We start from the raw sequence: 14,668 nt of genomic DNA on the forward strand, positions 1-14,668 counted from the left end.
TAATCCCAGCTCCTTGGGAGGCAGAGGCAGGAGAATTGCTTGAACCCGGGAGGCAGAAGTTACAGTGAGCTGAGACAGAGTGAGACTCTGTCTCAAGAAAAAAACACCAGCAACAACAAATAAAGTAAAATAAATAAAAATAAAAAGGCATAGAAAATAAAAAAATAAAATAAATAAAAATTTAAAAAATAAACAAATAATAAAAAAAAAAAATAAAAAAAGCTGAAAGAACACACGTTTTCACATAGGAAGGATATGGATTTGATTTTCAGTCCTATCATTTGATATTTTTGTAATCCTAAACAAATTTGTCGGCATTTTTGAGCCTCAGTTTTCTCACTAGAAAAATAAAAATAAGAATAAATCTCTTAAATAATGACTGAAATACTATGAAAAGAAGTGCCTGACACAAGGTATGCTCATAATCAGTTATAATTATTAGTATTGTCACAAATCCTAAGAAATTGTTTGTGGCCTTTCAAGTATTGCCTGGTGATTATTTATAGTCTGATTTAATAATAGATACCACTAACTGAGCACCTCCTATGTGTCTTATGTGTTTTAGATTTGTAGACAAATGTAGTGACTAAGAGCATGCACTCTGGCGTCAAACTGCAGAGATTCACATTCCAGCTCCATCATATGGTAGCTGTGCGACCTTGAGAAAGTTACTTAACTTCACGTCTTATGTCTGGATTCTTCATCTGTAAAATAGAAATGATAATAGTACCTATCTCACAGGATTGTTGTGAGGATTAAATGAGATAGTGTGTATAAATTGTTTATCACCAGCTTATAGTATGTGCACAAGAAATGCTAGCTAAGGTTATTATTATAATTTCCGTTTTACAGATTAGGACCCTAAGCCCTAAAGAGGGTCAGTAACTTATCCCAGGTCACACAGTTAGTTATGAGTTAACTTTTTTTTTTTAATTTAAGGCTGCCTTATTGCAAAGCCTGTGCTTTTTTGCTAAACCATCTCTTTTTCTGTTACGTATGTCCTAATCCTTATTTTTTCCTTCGATGGCTGTAACAATTAGCTAGTGACGGTCTACAAGACATCAAGGAGGACCTAAGGAATAAAATACAGCAATCAGGTCTAAAACAAATATATGTTGCTATTTCTTCTTTGTATGCACCATAGTAGTATACTGTATTTCCATTAGAAGTTAGGTTAATAAGAAAATTTTTGAATGTTCTTGCTCCAAACATCAGCATATACTTGCATTCTCTTACACTGGGAAGAAAGAAAGTGGTAGAAAGAAGTCATCTGGAAGGTAGCTCTGGCTACGAGTTGGAGGAAAAGGGAAGAGAGAGAAAAACAAGTTATCAGTGGTACACATAGTCAGGGCCAAAACTTTATAAACCAAACAGAATTTCCACAGACCTAATGATCACTGAGAATTATCTGCCAAGCTGCTAGGTGAAACATGCTGAAAAACAGCCTGGGCCTATGGCAAACATGTTCAGCTTTATGATTTTCTTCATCCCCTCTTCTGACTTGCACAATGTTGCCCCCAACTGTCTTCTAAAACTAATCACTCTTTCACGGTCAATGGAAACTTAGAAACCTAGATTCTCAAACTTTTGCTTAAAAAGCCCAGGTCTTTCTAGACATCTGTAGATAGACAAATGACCTAGTGATAAAGAATATACATTCTGTTCAGGTCCATACTCCAGCTCCGTCCCATATTAATTGTGTGATAATCCAAACTGGTTGTTTTGTGCTAAGATTCCTACTTCCTGCACTTTCAGATTCACATACTCAGAGCTAGAAAACTTTTGAGAGTACAAGGTGATAACTACTGCAAATTCACAGAATATTACATAAGTATAAATAGTCAACCTAACCTCCCTCTTCCTCTAAGATTTTCTCACAAAACTAAAAAGTTTGGAAACTCCTTTTCTTAATGCTGGCGCCAGTTCAGCCACACTCTAGAAGGTATTGGTTTCATGAACTACAATGTGGAATCATCAAAATAAAGGGGCAGGATGAGAAAAAATGACAGCATGGGGCTTTGTGGTGTATAGATTTAGTTGCTCATACAAGAACCTGGGAGGGGGAACCCCCCAAAAGATTAGTCACTTCATTTTATGTTGCAGAACTCAATTCAGGTTAACAAAGTGTTGCCAACAAAGGAGATGAGAGAATGGCAGTATTCACTTGCTCTGGACTGAATAAACAAATGCGGGATTTGTGGGCTGACTAATGTCCTGGGATAAACCAGGCAGTCAGCCAAATTCTACGAGTTTTGATGAAAAGACAGCAAGCCCACACTTTTCTTCATGAAGAGTGCTCTGTGGGAGTATTGATGTCCACATGGGCAGCCTGGGTCTTCAACTTGCCTTAAAGATTCGCCCTTATCCAGCCACAGGAAATTCTCAATGCTTCTGTAATTGAAAACCTAGATCAAATGACAGAAGCTAAATTCCTTCTTCTTGAGAAGTGTTATCTGTCATGCATCTCTTTGTAGAAACGTGTTATCATTGTCCTTTTTTAAGCACTACATTACTCTGAAAATATACAGTTAGGTCACTAAAATGTGACTCCAGCTTTTCATTCATTCATTTCATTCACTGAATGCCTACTATGCTCCAGGGACCATGTAGGGCTTTGTATATAGAACACTTAATGAGTCAGACATTGAAGCCCCCCATCCAGCCTCGAAATTCCAAGGGCACTGAAAAAAGTAAAATAGTGCTTATAATTTCATTGGGGGAAACTATTAAAATTTGAAATATTTTGGTGAGAGAGGCAATAAGTTTTTCAATTAAGGTCTTAATACAAGGTTGTAGGGAAGTCAGAAATGAGAATGTGGAGTTTCCTTTAATCTGGCCACCAGGATCCCCCACCATGATGTGAGGACCACAGTCATGATTTAACCTCAGGCTAAACTGGATTTTATTACAAACTGTGCAGCTAGTGAAATGTCAAGGGTTGTTTCACAGGATCTTAACTAACACAAGAAAAACTTCCTAGCAGCAGCTGATGCAAACTCCTTTAAATGTATACGTCTAGTTTATCTATCCAGATAATAAATACACGTGGTATATGCAGGCTGAAAACAAAATCCCTGGAGTGTTTCGATGTGAGTATAATATACCTAGAAGCAAAAACTTCACTGATATAAAGGATGCATTTTATGAGTCTCCACAAAAATCTCCAACTTTTTATGAAATGTAAAGCCTTCTTAAGTAGTGTTTACTACATAGAGCTTTCATAGTTCCTATATGAATACCTACTCTCCATGATTTATCAGCCTTCTAGAGTCCCAGTAGGATGCTGCCAAATTGCAAATTTGGAGAATTAGTTTTAAGAAACATTGTATATAACTGCCTTTGGAAGAAAATTCAGGTAGATTAGCAAAGATTTTAAGCAAGTCCTTTCACAAAAACCTGCAGAATTTCAAGGAGTCTGGGGTTTATGAAATCATCAAATCAATACCAAGTTTAACACATTTATGTTATTCTTATAAGCATAACTCTTTGGGAATAAAGGTATTACAAAAACAAGATTTGGAAAAGGAGGCTAGCTCTTGTTTAATTACTGTGAAGAGCAGAGAATTGAAAGAAAAACTACACACTAGTTGGAAAAGTGCTACTCGGGTTTAAAAAATAGAAAAAGAAAATCTGAGATTGGGATTGGACGATAAGCAGGTAGCAGAAGCAACAAAATGTCTCTTTCATTTTCAGCTCAGGGGGCCCCTTAAAGGAGCAGGCTGAAATGTACAGCCCACAAACCAGAGGAAGGCCTGCACAGGAAGTAGAGTGGAAATTACAGTTGAATGGACTCTGAAACAGGATGAAGCCAGTCCATGTGAGGTTCATGAAAACCAAGTAGACAATATGAACATCCAAGTGTTTCCTTGTGTCATTAACTCAATATTACATTCTGATTTCAAACACCATGGAACCACAGTGAAAAAGCTGCAAAAACGGTAGCCGTTTTTTCAAAACTTCTTTCTGCTGTTTGCTTGTCAGAGCCGATCAGACTCTTCCTTGAGCACTTTGCAGGTCACACACTGGATCCCACTGAGGTGAACTATTTGAAGGGTGATATCAGATTTCCCAGCAAAATTAGATAAGCAGATTGACATGGCAAGAAGCATGAGTTAGCATAAGGAGCTTCCCTAGACAGTGCCAGCGAATTAGGTGCCAAAAGCCTGAGGTGGTTATTAGAAAATGATTACCACCTCCAATTGTCTTAGTACAGACTTTTCACCGCCAGAAAACTGCTACAGAAGAAGCTAGCCAAAGCAATCACTGCTCCCCTAGGAAGCATTCACTGGGAGCTCTTGCTAACATCCCCACTGTTTGAAAGTGGCTAGACAGGACAGTGACAGCAATTCCTGTTGTCAATTAACGAGAAATTGCCCAACGGGATTTTAACTGTTAACTGGATTTCAGCCATGCTGCTCCCAAATACTCCTTTCCTTTGGTTACCTTTCAGCTGGGACTTCCTTGGCAGCCAAAGAAGTATTTCACTTCCACAGTCATCACAGCAGTACAGAGGAAGAAAAACTGAAAAGGGGTCAGGACTCCCTGGCTCTATACGTAATCAATTGCAAGGCCTCTGGCCAAGCCAGGCTGCTTTTCTGTCTTCCCTTCTCCTTTAATCATAAAATAGGATAATATAAAACCTACTTCACAGGATTATAGAAAAGGTCATAGGAAAGAACAGATGAGCTAAGTGCTATAGAAGGTACATACACATTTATGTACTTAAGTCTATGTGTGTGCATGTATGTGTACAGTATATACATTCAACTTTTTAATGTTTCCCAATTGCATAAAAGAGAAATACAGACTTAGCAATCAACTGGTTAAGTGATATGGACAATCTGGATATTTTAGAATGAAAATTCACCCCTTGGTTTGAGGACAAAAAGGCAATGTCTAAATTGTTCAGACCATTTTTAATTCTGCAAGTCCTAGCCACGGAGTCTACACAAGACTAAATTTTATGATTGCTAGGAAGCCAGAAAAAAAATATTTTAAGGAAAAATAATAATAGCTACTAATTATTAAATGTTTACTATATGCTGGCCAATCTATGAAACGCTTTACAGATATTATTTTGCTTCCTCTTAGTTACAATCTTGTAAAGTATCTATTTAACAATACTATACATGATGCCTTAAGTGTATAAACAAATTTATTGTTGGAATTGAGATTCAGACTCAGGTCTGTCTTACTTCAGGGCCCTTGATCTTAATGTGAGTCATCCTAGCTCTCTGAAGAATGCCATTTTTCTCATCTGCCCTACTCTAGGATTTAGCATTTCCTTTTGCTGTTAAAAGTTGGCCCATGTGCCCTGGCTGGTGTGTGGGCCAGTCCCTGTGGGGCCCCTTGTGTAAGAGCAGAGGTACTGGAGGGTGACATAGAGGATGCAGTGTGCAGAAAGAGTCCTAAAAGCAGAGGACAAAAGAAGCTTCACAAGGAAAGCACCTTTGGGACTTATACCCAGATTTAAAGGGCTGCATTTCTTTGATAAATGTCACAGAGGCTTGTGTTTAGACAGAGTAGGAAAGAACTCTTCCCATACTCTCCAGCCATTCCACTTAGACTAAAACTCTTCTTTAGATGTTTGGGAACAGCTGTTTGGCAACTTTTATTCAATTAGGGTTCATATCTAAAAGGTCGTTTCATATCCCCTACCTGTTACCTCTGATGGTTCCTTTGGAGTTAGATACATTCCAAATAGATCTCCCCGGTTTTCTTCTAGAAAGCAGTACTGACTCGGGAAAGGATTCCAGCACACCTAACAGTGATGCTTGAACCCTAGAAGAACCACATAGTGTATTAGCCTAGTCATTAGATATTATTTAGAAACACCACTGGAAAATATTTAAATAATAGAATTTTAGAATTAAGATTGATACTAATAGGTAAAAAGTGAATATTTGTTGAGCTCTTAAAGAATGGCAAGCATAGTACTATACCTCTTACATGGATTATTTCACTTGTCTCACACTATCCCTAAGAGGCAAGAACTGTTATGATTTCCATTTTCAAATCAGAAGACTAAGTTTGCCATTAAATATTTCTCATTGTCAAAACAGCCACCAACATGACAAGGAAGAGTAGACCTCAGGCAAGAGTAATGCAAAATTTTCACAGAGCCATCCCTCCTTAACCTCCCCACTTCTCCTGTGTTCTCCCAAATGTCTTATTCCATCATCCAAGGTGGTTACAAATTTCATTCATTTGTTGTACTTTTCCCCTGACATGGATTGGATTGGTGACTGGTTATCTCCCATGAAACTCGAAAAACAAGAAATTAAGACCTTAAAAGAAGAAATGAGAGATATTTAACTCTAAAAGACCTGAGAATGAACTATGACTCCAAGAAAAGTATGTACATATATGTATGAAACTGATTGCAAAATGAAAAAATCCAGTGGAGACCTCTTATCTGCCAGACTAACCCCATGAACAGCCTCTTCCATGCAATTCAATGGAAATTATTCCGCGGGAGTTATATGAAAGACAAGAATAAAAAGTTTTGTTGAGAAATGCAGGATTGGGAGAGTTAGGCCAGCATGATGAGGAGCTTTGTTTGGTATGAGCACTTTAACCAGATCTCTCCCTTTCAGAGCCTGCCCCAGCTGAGATATTTCATACCAGCATCCACCTTAGAGGCACACACTTCTGCTGAGTGCATGGGCAATGGGATTAGGACGGAAAGATATTTACAGGATGACAGTGTTGAAAAGTTGTTGAAATCCAGCTCTAAAATATGCCAATTATTTATGTCATATTTTGGGTTTCCAACTCAATATTTTCTCATCCAGGTCAGGCGCACTGACTCACGCCTGTAATCCCAGCACTTTGAGAGGCTGAGGCAGGTGGATACCTTGAGCCTAGGAGCTCGAGACTAGCCTAGGCAACATGTTGAAAACCCATCTCTACAAAAAAAAAAAAAACAAAAATTAGCCACGCATGGGAGTGCACACCAAATAGTCCCAGCTACTCAGAAGACTGAGGCAGGAGGACAACTATAGCCCAAGAGGTTGACGCTGCAATGAACCATGATTGTGCCACTGCATTACAGCCTGGGCAACAGAATGATTCCCTGTCAAAAAAAAAAAAAAAAAGAAAGAAAAAAAAAGTTTTCTCATCAACAGTGTCTAACCACAGCAAAGCTGGATTGCAAAACCTCCTTAAAGGGAAAATATTTAGAAAAGAGTTATTTGGTTCTATATTCTTTGTATATAGTTAGCTAAGTTTTGTTATGTATATGTGTAACATCTTCATAAAATGACAGATGGAATTTTGTACAGTATAAATGAGCTATAAGAATCATAATAAACAATAACTAATATATTTCAGCATTTGTAATGTACTATAATGTTATAGATTACTCGCTTCATAATTTTTGCTTGACTAATCCATCACAAGTGCTAAGTTCTTCAGCTCATTAGTTCTTGGAAGCATGGAGTTACCACTAGTAGTGAAAGGGTGCCTCTTTAATGCTCAGGTTGAAATTAAATCACAGAAATAGTTGCTTCTTTCTCACCAAATCAGCAGCATCTGGTCTTTCCCTCTGAAACTTGTGAGGATGAAATATTTATATCAGCATATAAATGGATGCAAATAATGAGTGTCTCCTTTATACATTTTGCTGCAACAATATACCCATACATAGTTTTAAGGCTTGGGAAAAGCTATTGGGTACAGACAAAATAAAGAGGAGAAAAGAAAAAGGAAGGGAAAGGAGGTGAGAAGAGCAGAGCAATGCTTGAGCAAAGGAGGGAGATGAAAGACTATTTGTTTCATGTCTATTATTGTCATGAGTTTACCTGTATCACATGGATTTAATCTTTATTACTATTCCAGACGTAATTTAGATCACCCTCATTTTCAGAAAAATAAACTAGGGCTCAAAGAAATGAAGTAGGCTACATTACTAAAAAGTGCTAATCACAGGATTTGATCCTAGGTCTCTGTGATTTAAAGAATCTCCATTCTCTTTCACTGTATCTCATTACCTCTCTTTCCAAGAGAATTCTCCTTTGATGTGTGTTTTTCAATTCTTTAAGCACAGATAACATATATCTGGTGGCCAGAAAACAGAAGTCTTTTCTTTGATCTCTGCTGTTGAATCACAATGAGGCTTATTCTTCTCATCAAAAGGGACACTGGATGTAGGAGAAAAAAGAGGCAAACGTTAATTAATCCTTTGGTTGGTCTATGACCTAAACACAGCAGATATTTCCTAATCCCTCTTCATAAACACTTTTATCATCTTGGATAGTGTATGAAGCAGAGAAATACATTGAATATGGTATACCTATACTCAATAAATAGAACACAATAATAGTTCCACCTTTCAATTCTAGTACAGATGCCAATGCCTGATTTAAACATATGCCCCAGATCCTCCTGCCTTTTTTCTCTCTTCAAACAACTATCTATACACAGTCAAGACTCTATGACAACCTTAGCAGTTCCTCGACAGGGCAGGCAGGTAGTCCAGTGGTTAAGTAAATGAGCTCAAATTCTGGCTTCATCATTGATGTGGTCTTTGACAGGAAAATTATTTAACTTCTCTCTTTCTGTGGTTTCTCAATATCTGAAATAGTGATTTATTATGATGATTTATTTCATGAAGTTGCTATTAAAATCAAACAAAATGATATGCATAAACTTCCTAGCATAGTGCCTAAGACATAATGGGAGTTGCTGCATTTTTCTTGAATTATTGCTAGATACAGCCCTCTACTTTGTGAAGTAGACAAATTACAGTACTTTGAGGTAGCTAGGGAATCATTTGGATGGCTTCCATTTGCTACAGAGAAATTTATTTGGAGGAAAAGAAGCTGAAGGGTTTCTCAAGAGACCTCAACTATTCAGGTTGTCCCAAATTTTCTTCTTCTAAGTCCAGTGCAAACAAAATTTCTGCCTATTTAATGTTTAATATTTAATATAGCAAGTGAATTCATTTTAGGTCCAATCTGTGTAGTATAGTATTGTATTATTATAGGTACATATAAAATATTGTTTAATAAATACACCTTCTGATTTATGAGCATTTTGAAGAGCTTGGACCACAATCTTGAACAATTTACTTTATGATGGAATTTTATAGTGCTATATCTTCACTTTTATAGCATACTGCTAAGTCTATATGTATAAACATAGTTTTTGGTGAAGAATATGACCCCCAAGGTTAACTTTAGACTTTAAGTGATCTACTTTTTGACCTTCATTGTGGCAAAAAGCATGAGCAGCCTATGCATTCCACCACTTCCTCCATCAGCACCACAGCTGCCACCAGTACAACTACTGTTCTCCCAGCCTGTTTTGCTTCCTAAGCATTGATGTTTAGAAAAAAAAAATTGACTAGTTTAGTGAAGCTAAACTATTTGTACATTTGCTGAGATAATACTATGCATTTCCATTAATAATGAATACTTGTGCCAAAAGCAAACTATAAGGGTTATAGTGATGATGTGTTGGATGAGAAAACCAGAGGATTCAAATTCTACTTTCACCAGTAATTAGCAGTGTGGAGTTGAGTAAATAAACCTCCCTAAGTCTCAGTTTCTACATCTACTAAATCTAAACAAATTCAAAACAGTGATTATTTCATTAGATTAGATATTTTGATTAGTCTTAAATGTCTAATATATAATAAACACTCAACAGGTAGTAGCTATTCTATGTTAGAATACAAGCAATTCATTTTTACCTTATCATGATACTCATATTTCCCCTTCTCCTATTTTTCCTTTATCCTCTTAATCCTATTGCTTCTGTTTATAAAATCAAATCCTTTGCATAGGGAGACCACATATTAAAAGAAAATAAATATACACACACACACACACAAACACACACAAATAAATAATATTTTTCCAAAAGAAAAATACTTCTCCTCAAAGAAAAAAGTTACAAAATAAGTATTGATCATGTGAAATGTATACATGGTGGAAATAGATCATTTAGCACTTCATAACTTGAATATAGAGTAGTATTCTTACGAGAGAGTCAAAAAGGTTGTGTCAGCATCCTAGTGAAACATATTCAGGCACCTTTTGCCTTCTAACTTCTTTCCCAGCCAAGATGACAAATGTGGGTTAAACATTTCCTCTCTTACTGACTCATTTGGCAGAAAAAGAAGTCCAGATACCAAAAGGAATAGAAAAAAAAATGGTGGGGATACAGGCACAGGAAGGAGGGGGAGGGAGGAGAAGCAAGTCATACTTCATCAAGCTATGCAAAACCAATGCAGAGGATTAAAAGAAGGATGCATTGACTTTCACAGGTAAAAACCAGGTTCTGGAAATATAACAATTTTTAATGTGAACTTCACACCAAAGAATATTAATAACTAAAGTGTTTTTTACAGAATCACTGTACTATAATTCAGTTATTTACAGGATAATAACAAAAATATATATGAACTTACGCAGGAAAGCCAAAGATCAAATCTCCAGAGCATTCACACTCATGTATACTAACAGACCCAAAGTTACACTTTGATTGAACTACTGTGAAAAATAATCAGAGTAATTGTTTGATAACTTAATTATAGGATATTCTACTCTGTTTCTAGGCATTTTACAATCTTTAACTAATTTGTCCCATAATAATTGCTAAAAGTAATTATGTTAATCTGCCACCATCACATCCAAATTTTCCTAAAATAGTCAGGTGTGAAATCTGAGCTGACTAAAAATAAAGTACAAATACTAAAACATCTTGTCGTGTTAGTTATAGCTGATCTAGGCAAAAAAAAGCTTGACTTCCACTGTTCCTTCTTTCCTGCCCTTTTGCCTAATATTTATCTGATATTCATGCCTAAAATTTGTTGTGAAGAAAAAATAAGATAAAATTAAATGACATACGTAAAGTCCTCAATAAATAATAGCTCTTATTACCATTGCTATGGTTACTATCACTATTTCTGTATTTTCTTTTGCCATTCCTCATGTTTGAATATGAATCTCATGGATAGAGTTTCCCAAAGCATGATATGTGTAGTACTACTAAAGGCAAGATTTTGGGTGCAGACAAAAAAATAATTTGGTGGTAACATATTTATATTAAAGTACATTTAAAAATTTTTAACTAGCACATCAACCTAGTGATGTAACAGCTACTGTTATTATTAAACAAATTTAATTAAGTTGAAAATCATAGTATATTTTCAGAAGCATAATAGTATAGGTGGTATGTGAATAGCATAATCATGAAGATGGTTCATAAATAACTAAAGTTTGGAAAACAATGAAATAAAGCGTAAACAACTGCTTTCACAACCTAAGGAGTGGGGAAGTAGAGTCACATTTTGAAAGAAGCAAATCTTTCACCTGCTAGATTATAAATTCCTGAGGACACATAGTCTTCATCTAGGCAAGTATATTAATATGTGCCCAAGAACTGAACACTGGATATATTTGAAGAAAATCAAAACAGCACATGTGTGTCTGGGTGTGTGTGAATAGATTTTGATGAAGAAAAAAAAAATCTTATAAAGGCAGCGAATGTGGAAAAGCCTTAATTTGTAATTCGTACCTTATTCAACATCATATGTTTCTTACTGTAGAAAAAAATCTATGAATATGAAACAGCCTTTACCAGTGACTAAAATCCATGGAGAAAAAAACTCTCAAATTACTAATAAAAGTGGAAAAGTTTTAGCCAATTATCCTTCACAACATTGGAAAAATCTAAGCACATAGTAGCACTCAATACATGTTTGCTAAATGAATAATTGATATGGCTATTATAACTACAAATAACCTAAAACTTCAAAACCAAATAAAATACAGACCTGATAGCTCCTTAAAATTTGGGGGACGGAGAGAAAAGACGCTAAAAATAAAAACAGATAGAATTACAATTCCTGCATAAACAGTGTTACAATGACAGCCTGTTAACAGGAATATCATAAAACTCTATTGTGAATAGATTTTCCAAACATGTATACATTTCATAGTCATGAAAACACATCACTCAGTCATACATATTAAGGATATAATCGATTAGAAGGGTTTAAGTATAGCCATTCTTGTGTGATTGTGTGACAAGAGTCAGAATTCAAGAAACTTTTGCAGGAACGCAAGGTTTTTTTTGAGAAGTAAACTCAGTGATATCTGTTTTGCTTTCTTTAACATAATAATGCCAAGGTTAATATTATGGACAATTTTTAAAATCTTACTGTTGGGTCTGAGTACTTGTGAAACAACATTCTGAAGACATCCAAAGACAGCATGAATGGAGACCCCCTGGACTGGTGCTTCCATTGGGCCACAGTGGTGGCCATGGGGCAAGGTAGAGTCTGAGTACTTCAGGGAGGGTGGAATTTATTCTTGACTCACAACCACACAGATGAACCAGTCTTCATGCATTCTTTATCTGTTGCAATGCATAAATACATTTCTATGCCATCCTCTTTTAAGAGCATTTTTCACTTTCTGCTTTTTAAAGACAGAAATAATAAGGATTCGGATTACTGAGCTCTGTGAATTGTAATATTTTTCAGAATATTATAATTGTTCATAGACCCTTGAAGGCAGAAAATGTCTAGTTCACTATTATATTTCTAGTGTCCAGTGCCTGAAACATGGTTGGTAAATATTTGTTGAATTAGTTAATAAACGTATGAACAAATGTTTTAGCCCCTAGACAGCTGGTAGAAGAAAGGGTTTAGGAAAGAAAATAGGAAAGAGAACTTCTGAAGCCCAAATTCACATTATTTATTTCTTGGCCTCTTGTGCCTACCAGGCCCAGCAGTGAATGAGCTAGCAGTGATCTCACCCGTAGAACCTGCTGGGCTAGTCCTTCAGCAAGTGAGGTGAGTCTGTCAACTCATGTAAAACATAGTAAACTTGGCTAACATATTCCCAGAACAGTGTGACTGCTCTCACCATCCAAATCTGCCCTGGTAAGCTAGATCTAATTATCCACCATGGAATTTGGCCAATTACACAGAGATTATGGTATGTTGAGAAATATGAACTTTAGCTACCCATAAATACAAGAACAGGAATCAAGGCCACTCCCTATTGCTTCTGGTGATTTCTGAAATTTTTTTCAAAACAGACAAAAGTTGCTTTGGAGTCTGTGAGTTTCCTTCTCAAGTAGACGAAAACATAAGTCAAAATGCTTTAGATTTTTATGTAAAGTATCCTCAAATGTAAAGAAAATAGAGTCTGTAGTGTTTTTCAGTAAGATTTCAACTGAAGTTCAAAGCCCTAAGAAAGTGTTTTCACCTTTCAGTAGTAGATTCAGAGAGCTTAACTCTTTCCATTTACAACAGAAGGTCACCATGCACATTATCACATGTTTTTGCAGTAGAACTAGACAAAGTTTAATGTTCCCTTTTATATGTTTTCCTGGTAAACAAAAATTGTCTCAGGGCTATTATGCATATGTGATATTGTCAAGAAACTTTCTGGGTACTGTGGGGCAAAGTCTTCTCCATAAATAAGCTAGGGTTGATTGGAGTTTTCACTTTGAAAAATATCGCACAGGAGGATCTCAACAGCTAGACAATTTCCACAGTACATTTGATTTTTGTTCATTGTTGTTATACACAACTCTTCAGGATCACACCTACTGAAGAGGTTCAGGTATATCTGTAGCATTTGCTCTTCTCACCACTTCAGATTGTCTATTTTTCTCTCTTTTCTTTTTCTCCCAATATACTTTTCTGTTGCATTAAAGGACACCACTTTCCAACACATTTTCTCTTTATCCCAGTTTTATCTCTTATACCATCAACATTTCTGGTACATTTGTTTTCTGTTTTCATGGAAATTTTTACTTTTGCAGGCAGTTATTTAGTGAGAGAGGGAGTGGTACAAAACCACAGAAGTGACTAAGAAAAGTCAGAGAAATCAAATCTGATTCTACACACAGTGAGCAATAGTATAATGAATGCTGGGTTGAGATGAGAAAGCCTAGAGACACATTCTGGCACCAAAGCTTACTGTGTGGCCTGGGAAGTCAGGGAACCTCTTGAGTATTTCAGTTTCCACATTCATATAATTAAGATGCTAACACTAACTGACAGAAATGTCAATAAGATGAAATCAGACTGCATGGGAGTTTTATGTTACATTAATTTGTAAATTGTATATCTCTGTATTCATGTGAGTGTGGCTATCATGATGTTAGACATCCAGCTACAAAGGAGGCATTCGTGCACACACACAGTCTCCAATCTTCTGTTTACTTTCTGTTTACTCTTGCCTAAAGTGGACTAACTCAGGAATATCAAGGAGTTCATTCCTCAGAAGATGGAATCCATATACATGAACAATCTGACCATCTCTACTGTACCTTGCACAGCTGCTTGGCTTCATAAAACTTCTCCCAGTCTGCTTCACTGACAGCCTGATGTTGGTTATGATCTCCTTCTCAACCCACCACCCACATCTCCACTATAGTCTGGTTGTTTGTGAACACCTGGATTGAACTAGAATTGAGTAGAGTAATGATGTTTTGGAGTCAAATTGATTTGTGTTCAAACACTGGCACTATAATGAAATAGACATGACACCTTGAACTTGTCATTTAATTTCCATGAGGCTCCATTTCCTAATTTGTATATAGATGGCACTAATATCTATACCATAGAATGCTGATAAGGAATAAGCAAGATAATACATGATCACAGGCTCTTGCCTTGATCAACAGTTAGAGTGGTGTGTTA

General features: G+C 36.2%; 1 long non-coding RNA gene across 2 annotated transcripts in view; it reads right to left on the bottom strand.

Moving 5' to 3' along the window:
- LOC103783677 (uncharacterized) overlaps positions 1–8,575 on the bottom strand; it is an 84,999-nt gene extending 76,424 nt beyond the window's left edge. For both annotated transcript variants that reach the window (XR_010109161.1, XR_010109160.1), the window contains exons 1-3: positions 8,443–8,575; positions 7,992–8,141; positions 5,659–5,781 (exon numbers count right to left, since the gene is read on the bottom strand). This is a non-coding gene — a long non-coding RNA (uncharacterized LOC103783677). The remainder of the gene's footprint in view (positions 1–5,658; positions 5,782–7,991; positions 8,142–8,442) is intronic.
- Between the last annotated feature and the right edge of the window lie 6,093 nt (positions 8,576–14,668).

Source organism: Pan paniscus, chromosome 11 (assembly GCF_029289425.2).
Source record: "Pan paniscus chromosome 11, NHGRI_mPanPan1-v2.0_pri, whole genome shotgun sequence".
Taxonomy (NCBI): Eukaryota; Metazoa; Chordata; class Mammalia; order Primates; family Hominidae; genus Pan; species Pan paniscus.